We start from the raw sequence: 9,254 nt of genomic DNA, 5'->3' as shown, positions 1-9,254 counted from the left end.
AAAGAACCTATGCAACCCAATGTTCATAGCAGTACAATTTACAATAGCCAAGTGCTAGAAACAGCCCAAGTGCCCATCTGTAAATGAGTAGATCAAAAAACTCAAAATTTACACAATGGAATACGATGCAGCAGAAAGAAAGGAGCTCATGTCCTTCAGGACAGCATAGATGAAACTAGAGAGCATTATGGTAAATGAAATAACCCAAGCAGTAAAAGACAAATACCATATGATCCCACCTATAAGTGGAACCTAATTGACAAAACAAACAAGCAAGCAAAATACAACCAGAGACATTGAAATAAGAACAAACTGACATTTATCAGAGGGTAGGTGGTAAAGGAATAATAGGGGAAGGGCCATCAAGGAACATGTATAAAAGACACATGGGCAAAGCCGAAAGGGGGTAGGTTCGAGGGTGGGAAGTGGGGATGGCTGGCGCAGGTGCCATGGTGGGGTGAAAATGGAGATGAGTGTACTTGAATAACATTAAAATAAATAAAACAAAATAATTTAATCATTGACAATAAAAAAAGAATTTAACAAAATGAGGAGAGGCTTAGGAACCTCCAGATCAACATTAAATGTTCCAACATCCAAATCGTAAGAGTGCTAGAAAAAGAATAGGAATAGCAAGAACTCGAGAAGTTACTGGGGAAAAATAAAGCAAAATAGACTTCCAGGAAGCCTAGGAATCTCAGAGAATCCCAAAAACGTTGGACCCAAGTAGGAACACACCAAGGCACCTCATAATTTCATTATCCAAGATTAAAGATAGGGGGAGAATCTCAAAAGCAGCAAGAGAAAAGAATAGTTACCTACAAAGGAGTGCCTATAAGACTAGCAGCTGATTTCTCAAAAGAAAACTTGCAGGCTAGAAGGGGCTGGAAAGAAGTATTTGAAGTGAAGAGAGGCAAGAATCTACATCCAAGATTACCCTATCCAGCAAAGCTATCATTTAGAATGGAAGGCAGACAAAATCCTTCCCAGATAAGGTCAAGTTAAAAGAGTTCAACATCACCAAGCACTTATTATATGAAATGTTAAAGGAACTTATCTAAGAAAAAGAAGATAATCAAACTTATGAATGAGTGAAATTATGAGGGAAATGACAACAAACTCACAACAGTCAACAACTGAATCTAAAAGAACAAAAATTAAAATGAACTAGGCAAACACCCAGAACAGGAACAGAATCACAGAAATGGAGATCACATGAAGGCTTATCAGTGTAGAGAGAAAGGAGGGAGGATGAGGGGAAAGTTACAGGGGATAAGAAGCATAAATGATAGACATAAAATAGACAGTGGGATTTAAGAATAGTATGGGAAATGGAGAAGCCAAAGAACTTATATGTATGACCCATGGACATGAACTCAGGTTGGGGAATGATGGTGGGAGGAGGCTACAGGGCAGAGGGGAATTAAAGGGGAGAAAAAAATGGAACTGTAATAACATAATCAGTAAAATATATTAAACAAACAAACAAACAGAATTAACACAGAAAGGAGGCAAGGAAGTCACAAAATAAAGGGTCATTCTTTAATAAATTTTGTTTTATGAAAATAATTTTTTAAAAGGGATTTTTTGGTTATTTTCATGTTTTCCATCCTTTTTTTATCCTACTATCATACAAAAAGGACTTTTGAACAGCCCAATAACGAAGTTTTATAATTATTACTGAATGCTAGTATCCTTCTAAAAACAGAATTATGGAGTCCTGACTAGTGTGGCTCAGTCTACTGAGAGCTGGCCTGTGAGTCAAAGGGTTGCCAGCTCAATTCCCAGTCAGGGCACATGCCAGGGGTGAGGACCAGGTCCCCAGTGGGGGCATGAGAGGCAACCACACATGGATGTTTCTCTCTCTCTTTCCCCCTCCCCATCTTTAAAAAACAAATAAATAAAATCTTTAAAAGCATAGAATTATAGTTATAAATAAAATTTATTTTATATCCTTTTAATTTACCTACGGAGTTACATTTACAAATGTCCTTTATTTTTCCATGTAAATTTGAATTCTGTCAAGTGTGCTTTTCTTTTTTGCCTGACTCTCTTTAGTAATTCTCATAAACAGATATTTTAGTAACAATTTTAATGCTCTTATTTATCTTGGAATGTCTTTATTTCTCCTTTATTTTAGAGAATTTGTAACTATAAATTTTTCAGCTAAGCACTGCTCTAGCTGAATTCTATATGTTTTGTGTTTTATTTTCTTTATTTTATGAATCTCAAAGAATTTCCTAATTTTCTTTGTGATTTTATTTAACAGTGTATTGTTTAATTTCCACACGTCTGTGAATTTCCCAAACATCTTTTTTGTTGTTCATTTCAAATTTAATTCCACTGTGTTCAGAGACATACTCTGTATGCTTTCAATCCTTTTTTGGATGTTCTTATTTATTTTTTATTGTTTTTCATGTACAGTTGTCTCAGTTTCCTCCCCACCATTCCCTCCTACCCCATTGCTCCCCACTTCCCACCCTTGATCCTACCCACTTTGGCTTTGTCCAAAGCCATGTGTCCTTTATACATGTTCCTCGACAACCCTTCCCCTATTTTCCCCGGTTATCCCTCTCCTCCTCCTCCTCTCTGGTAACTGTCAGTTTGTTATTAAACTCAATCCTTTAAAACTTATTGAGTGTTTTTTTGAAGCGTGGGTCTCTAGAAAAAATTCTCAGTTTTGTTTATCTTGGAATGTCTTCATGTGTTGAAGGATAATTTCAATGACATATGGACTTCTTGTTTGCTGGTGTTTTCCTTTTCAATTCAGAAAAATGAATACATCATAAGACTTTCTCTGGCCTCCCTGGTTTCTGAACAGAAATAAGCTACACATATTACTGAGAATACTTTGTATGTGAATAGGCATTTTTCTCTTGCTGCTTTAAGATTCTCTTTGTATTTTTGTAGTTTAACCATTAAGTATCTAAATGTGGATCTCTTTGAGATTATCCAACTTGGAGTTTGATGAATGAACAGGTTAAAGTTTTTAATCATATTTGGAGAAATCTTTAGAAATAATTTTTCCATATATTCTTTCTGCCTTTCTTTATCTTTCCTCTCTTCCTGAAATGTCTTTTTCTTGAAGAATACTTATTGGATTGTTATGAGATTTTACTAAATTGTAGAGTTCTAAAAATAATTGATTTATACAGTCCTGTCAGTGTTTTCAGTGGTTTCATAGAACAGCATATTATCAGAGTCTTCTCTCTACCAGTCCAGAGATCTGTCTTTCTGTCTATATCATCTGTTTAATCTATTTTTTGTTGGTTTTACAATGTTCATACAAAATACTAGTTTAAGGACCACTGAGTGATACAATGCTCCAAATGAAAAGTTTATTATTTAATTTTATGTGGATTATGTATAAATAATTTTAGAAAAATTAAGCATTAGTTTAAAACTGTAGAATATCTCTTTTCTAATTATGAAAGTACTTTCATAGGTAATCATTTCTTTCATTGTTTCTTACAACAATTTGGGAACAAAGATGGATCAGTTTTACTACTTTTATTTTTAATGTATAAAACATGAAACAACACTAATAGAAAAGCAAGGAAAAACACTTCCTCCATTTTGTTACTTTAAAATATCAAATTTCCATGTTTCCATACTCTTTTTGATCTTTATCCACAAACATTATTTTTATGTAGTTGTGGTCACAGAATAAATTTAATTTTTGTTTCTTTCAAACTTCATGAGAAATTTCTATGTTTGTTTCACAGTCTTGTTAATTATTAAGTTAATGGACAACTAATATTTCATTCAAGACATATATCATAATCTACTACATGAACTGCTGTAAATTGTTTTTAAATAGTACTAAAATGAGCAACTTTATGCATTTATATTTCTACCATTGGCTTACTTTCTTTGCCTAAATCAGTAGGACAATGGATATTGAGTGAAAAAGTAAAAACATTTTTTATTTTTGCCGCTATTGCAGATATCCTCCATTTTCCCCTCTTTTCCTTCTTCCACAAAGCGCCCTCCCCAGCTTTCACCATTTTGTTGTCTGTGTCCATGGGCTATGCACATATGCATATATGTTCTTTGGCTAATTTTGTCCAGTCTTTCTATATTCCTCCATTCTGTGATCTACCAGTCTATTCCAACTGCCCATGCCTCTAGCTTTATTTTGTTCCTCAATTTATTTTGTTCATTAGATTCCACGTATGAATGAGATCATATGATACTCATCTTTCCCTGAATCACTTATTCCATTTAGCATACTATTCGCCAGGTCCATCCATGCTATCACAAAGGGTAAACGTTCCTTCTTTTTTATACAAATATAGGATTCCATTGTGTAAATGTACCACTGCTTTTGTATCCACTCATCAATCGATGGGCACTTGGGCTGCTTCCAGACCTTGGCTACTATAAATAATGTCTCTATGAACATAGTGGTGCATATATTCTTTTTGATTAGTCTTTCCGGATTCTTAGGATATATTTCCAGAAGTAGGGTTGCTGGGTCAAAATGCAGTTCCATTTTTAATTTTTTATTATTCTATAAGAAAATTATTTTATTGTTGTTCAAGTACAGTTGTTGGCATTTACCCCCTACCACTCCCCTGACCCCAGCAAAACCCAGCTCTATCCCGTACTTCCACTTCCTCCTTGGTTTTGTCCATGTGTCCTTTGTAGTAGTTCTTGAAAACCCTTCCCCCCATTATCCCCTCCCACCTCCCCTCTAGTTACTGTCAGATTTTTCTTAATTTCAATGTCTCTGGTTATATTTTGATTGCTTGTTCATTTTGTTGATTAGGTTCCACTTAAGGGTGAGATCATATGGTATTCGTCTCTCACTGCCTGGATTATTTCACTTGGCTGAATGCTCTCTAATTCCATCCATGCTGTTGCAAAGGGTAGGAGCTCCTTATTTATTTCTGCTGCATAGTATTCCATTGCGTAAATGTATCATAGGTTTTTTATTTAATTGTTGTTCAAGTGCAGTTTTCTGTCTTTTACTCCCAGCCAAGCCCACCCCCCCCAGTGCTCCCCACTTCCCTCCCATTTCCACCCACCTTAGTTGTTGTCCATGTGTCCTTTATACTAGTTCCTGTATATCCTTCCCCTTTTCCACTGAAATTCCCTCCCCTCTGCCCTCTGGTCACTGTCCACCTGTTCTCTACTTCAGTGTCTTTGGTTATATTTTGCTGTACCATAGATTTTGGTACATTCATTTACTGATGGGAAATTAGGTTGCTTCCAACACTTGGCTATTGTAAATTGTGCTGCTATGAACATTGGTGTGCAAAGGTTCTTTTCAATTGGTGTTCCAGGCTTCTTAGTGTATAATCCCAGCAGTGGGATGGCTAGGTCAAAAGGTGGTTTCATTTTTAGTTTTCTGAGGAAACTCCATACTGTTTCCATAGTGGTTGCGCTAGTTTACAATCCCACCAACAGTGCACTAGGTTTCCCTGTTCTCCACAACCTCTGCAACACTTATTGTTTGTTGATTTGTTTATGATACCCATTCTCACAGGTGTGAAGAGGTATCTCATTGTGGTTTTAATTTGCATCTCTCTGATGTCTAGCAATACTGGACCATCTTTTCATATGTCTCTGGACCCTCTGTATGTCCCTCCTGGAGAAGTGTTTGTTCAAGTCCTTTGCCCATTTTTTAATTGGAATGTTTGTCTTCCTGGAGTGGAGTCATGTGAGTTCTTTAAATATTTTGGATATCAAACCCTTGTCTGGGGCACCAGCGATAAATATGTTTTCCCATATTGTTGCTTCTATTTTCATTTTAATGCTGTTTTATTTAGTTACGCAGAAGCTTTTTAATTTGATGGGATCCCATTTGTTTATTTTTTCTTTATGTCCCTTGGTCTAGAGAACATATCAGTGAAAACATTGCTGCATGAAAAATATGAGATTTTTCTGCCTATGTTCTTCCGAAGGACTTTTATGGTATCATGAGTTATATATAAGTCTTCTATCCACCTTGAATTTATTTTTGTGTATAGTGTAAGTGGTGATCAAGTTTCATTTTTTTTGCATGTAGCTGTCCAGCTCTCCCAGCACCATTTATTAAATATTACTGAGGATACTTTGTGTGTGAGTAGGCATTTTTCTCTTGCTGCTTTAAGATTCTCTCCTCTTATTGAAGAGGCTATTTTTGCTTTATTTTATGCTGCTGCCCACTTTGTCAAATATTAATTGACCATAGAGACTTGGGTTTATTTCTGGGTTCTCTATTCTTTTCCATTGGTCTATGTATCTGTTCTTATGGCCATACCAGGCTGTTTTGATTACAGTGGCCTTGTCATACAGTTTGATGCCAGGTATTGTGATCCCTCCTACTTTGTTCTTCTTTCTCAAAATTACTACAACTATTTGGGTCATTTATGGTTCCATATAAATTTTTGAAATGTTTTTTCTCTATCTTTGAAATATGTCACTGGTATTTTAATAAGGATTGCATTGAATCTATAAATTGCTTTAGGTAATATGGACATTTTGATGATGCCAGTTCTTCCAATTCGTGGACATTATATATGCTTCCATTTATTTGTGTCTTCCTTAGTTTCTTTCTTTGCTGTTGTGTAGTTTTGTGAGTACAGGTCTTGACTGAAATTCCTCATATTTAATGTTTTAAATAATACATATCAAAATGTTCATCAGGAACAACTGATTAAAAATTTAGTCAAAAGGGAGTTCCATCCAAGATGGAGGCATAAGTAGATACACTTTGCTTCATCACACAACAAAAAGAAGGATAACAATCAACTAAAAAAACCAAAAAAGCATTCAGAACTTCCAGAAAATTAATCTGCATGGAATTATGACAACCAAGGAGTCATAGAAACATTCATCCAGACTGGTAAGAGGGGTGGAGTTGGGCAGCTGGGCAGAGATTATGTGTGACAAGGTGGCAGACTACACAAGCAAGGCGGGGGCTGGTGGACTGAGAGATCTCACATTCCCATGCAGATAAGCTTGAAGGAACAACTGAGGATGGAGACATACTGTACAACCCTTGGATTCAGTGCAGGAAATTAAAGACACAGAACCTCTGGCAGTAGAATTCTGTGGGGGTTGCAAAAGTCAGAGAAACCCAGTCTCACAGGAGAGTCCATTGGAGAGGCCCACAGGGTCCTAGAATATATACTAACCCACCTGCCTGGGAATCAGCACCATCACTTGTGAGAAGCAAGAGAAGTTGTGGAAAGTGGGGCCAGAGATAAGCAAGTGACTTTGTTCCCTCTCTGACTCCTCCCCTACAGGCAGCACTGCAATGCAGCAAAGAAGGTTGTCTCACCTTGGCAAATACCTAAGACTCCATCCCATACACATAAGAGGTGTACCGAGACAAAAAAAAATATTGTCCAAATGAAAGAACAAATCAAAACTCCAGAAATGTTCTCTTTCTCCAGAAAAAGAACTAAGTGATGAGGAGATAAACAAACTATCAGATGCAGAGTTCAAAACACAGGTAATCAGGATGCTCACAGCAATGATTGAGTTTGGTCACAAAGTGAAGGAAGAAATGAAGGCTACACAAAGTGAAATAAAGGAAAATATACAGGGAACCAACAGTGATGCAAAGTAAACTGGAACTTAAATCAGTGATTTGGAACAAATGGAAGATATAAACATCCAATCAGAACAGAATAAACAAACAAGAATTCAATAAAATAAAATGAGGAGAGCCTGAGGAACCTCTGGGACAACTTTAAGTGCTCCAATATTTATACCATAGGGGTGCCCAAAACAGAAAAAGAAGAGGAAGAAATTGAAGACTTTTTTATTGTTGTTCAAGTACAGTTTTATGCCCTTTCCCCCCACCCTCCCCACCACCCTTATCTGAAAAAATAATGAAGGGAAACTCCCCTAATCTTGCAAAGGAAATAGACTTCCAGGAAGTCCAGGGAGCTCAGAAAGTTCCAACGAAATTGGATCCAAGAAAAAACACACCAAGGCACATCATAATTGAGTTACCTAAGATTAAAGATAAGGACAGAATCTTAAAAACAGCAAGAGGAAAGGAGGCAGTTACCTACAAAGGAGTTCCCATAAGACTACCAGCTGATTTTTCAAAAGAGACCTTACAGGCAAGAAAGGGCTGGAAGGAAGTATTCAGAGTCATAAAAGGCAAGGATCTACATCCAAGATTACTCTATCTGGCAAAGCTATCATTTAAAATGAATGTGCAGATAAAGGGCTTCCCAGATAAGGTCAAGTTCAAGGAGTTCATCATCACCAAGCAAGCCCTTATTACATGAAATGTTAAAGAGACTTATCTAAGAAATAAAAAAAGATCAAAATTATGAAGTATAAAATGACAACAAACTCACAACTGTCAACAATTGAACTAGAAAAACAAAAACTAAGCAAACAACCAGAACAGGAACAGAATCAAAGAAATGGAGATCACATGGTGTTTATCAGCGGTGAGGGGGAGCATGGGCTGAAAACACACAGGCAATAAGGAACATAGCCGGTGGGTATAAAATAGACAGGGGAAGGTTAAGAATTGTATAGGAAATGGAGAAGCCAAAAACTTATATGTACAACCCATGAACATGAATTAAGAGGAGGGAGAATGCTGAAGGATGGGGGCTTGCAGAATGGAGGAGAATAGAGGGGAGAAAGAAATGGGGCAACTGTAATAGGATAATCAATTAAATGTACTTTAAAAAAGAAAATAAAAGCTTAGTCAAATTATTTTATTCTCTGATTTACAAGCCCAGGAGTCTTCTTTCTAAGACCCTGGCATTGTAGCTTCTTTTGGTTATTGGAGCCATAGACATATCATTAATCAATTCATTCATTCATTCATTCATTCATTCATTCAACAGATGCTTAAAGGAAGTCTATAATGTGCCTGTATTTGTCCTAAGTAAGAATATGAATAGAGCTGAATACCATTGCTTACCTGAAAAGAAAGTCTATTTCAATGGGATATATAACAATAGAACAAATAGATACAAAGATAAATACATAATTTAAAATTACATAAGTGTTTCAAAGAAAAGAAATACAGCATTTGTAGAGAATCTAGTGATGGTGATAGAGGTGATGTTGGTTGTGAAAAGCTGGGAGCAGAGGATAAGACACTGACATCCACACATCATCTTCATGCAACAATCTTCACTGACATCCACCCATAATCTTCCCTCACTTTTTCTCTTTCTCTTTGACAAAGGTCTATGGGTTCTCCAGTGTATCTGTCCATATTTTCCATTGGTTGGTACCCAATAGGTCCTATTTACTCTACCTGATTTTTTGCAGAGGTGAACTGT

This window comes from Sturnira hondurensis, unplaced genomic scaffold, assembly GCF_014824575.4.
Source record: "Sturnira hondurensis isolate 20B ecotype Veracruz unplaced genomic scaffold, ASM1482457v3 Scaffold0012477, whole genome shotgun sequence".
NCBI classification, from domain to species: domain Eukaryota; kingdom Metazoa; phylum Chordata; class Mammalia; order Chiroptera; family Phyllostomidae; genus Sturnira; species Sturnira hondurensis.
This window is presented reverse-complemented; position numbering follows the sequence as displayed.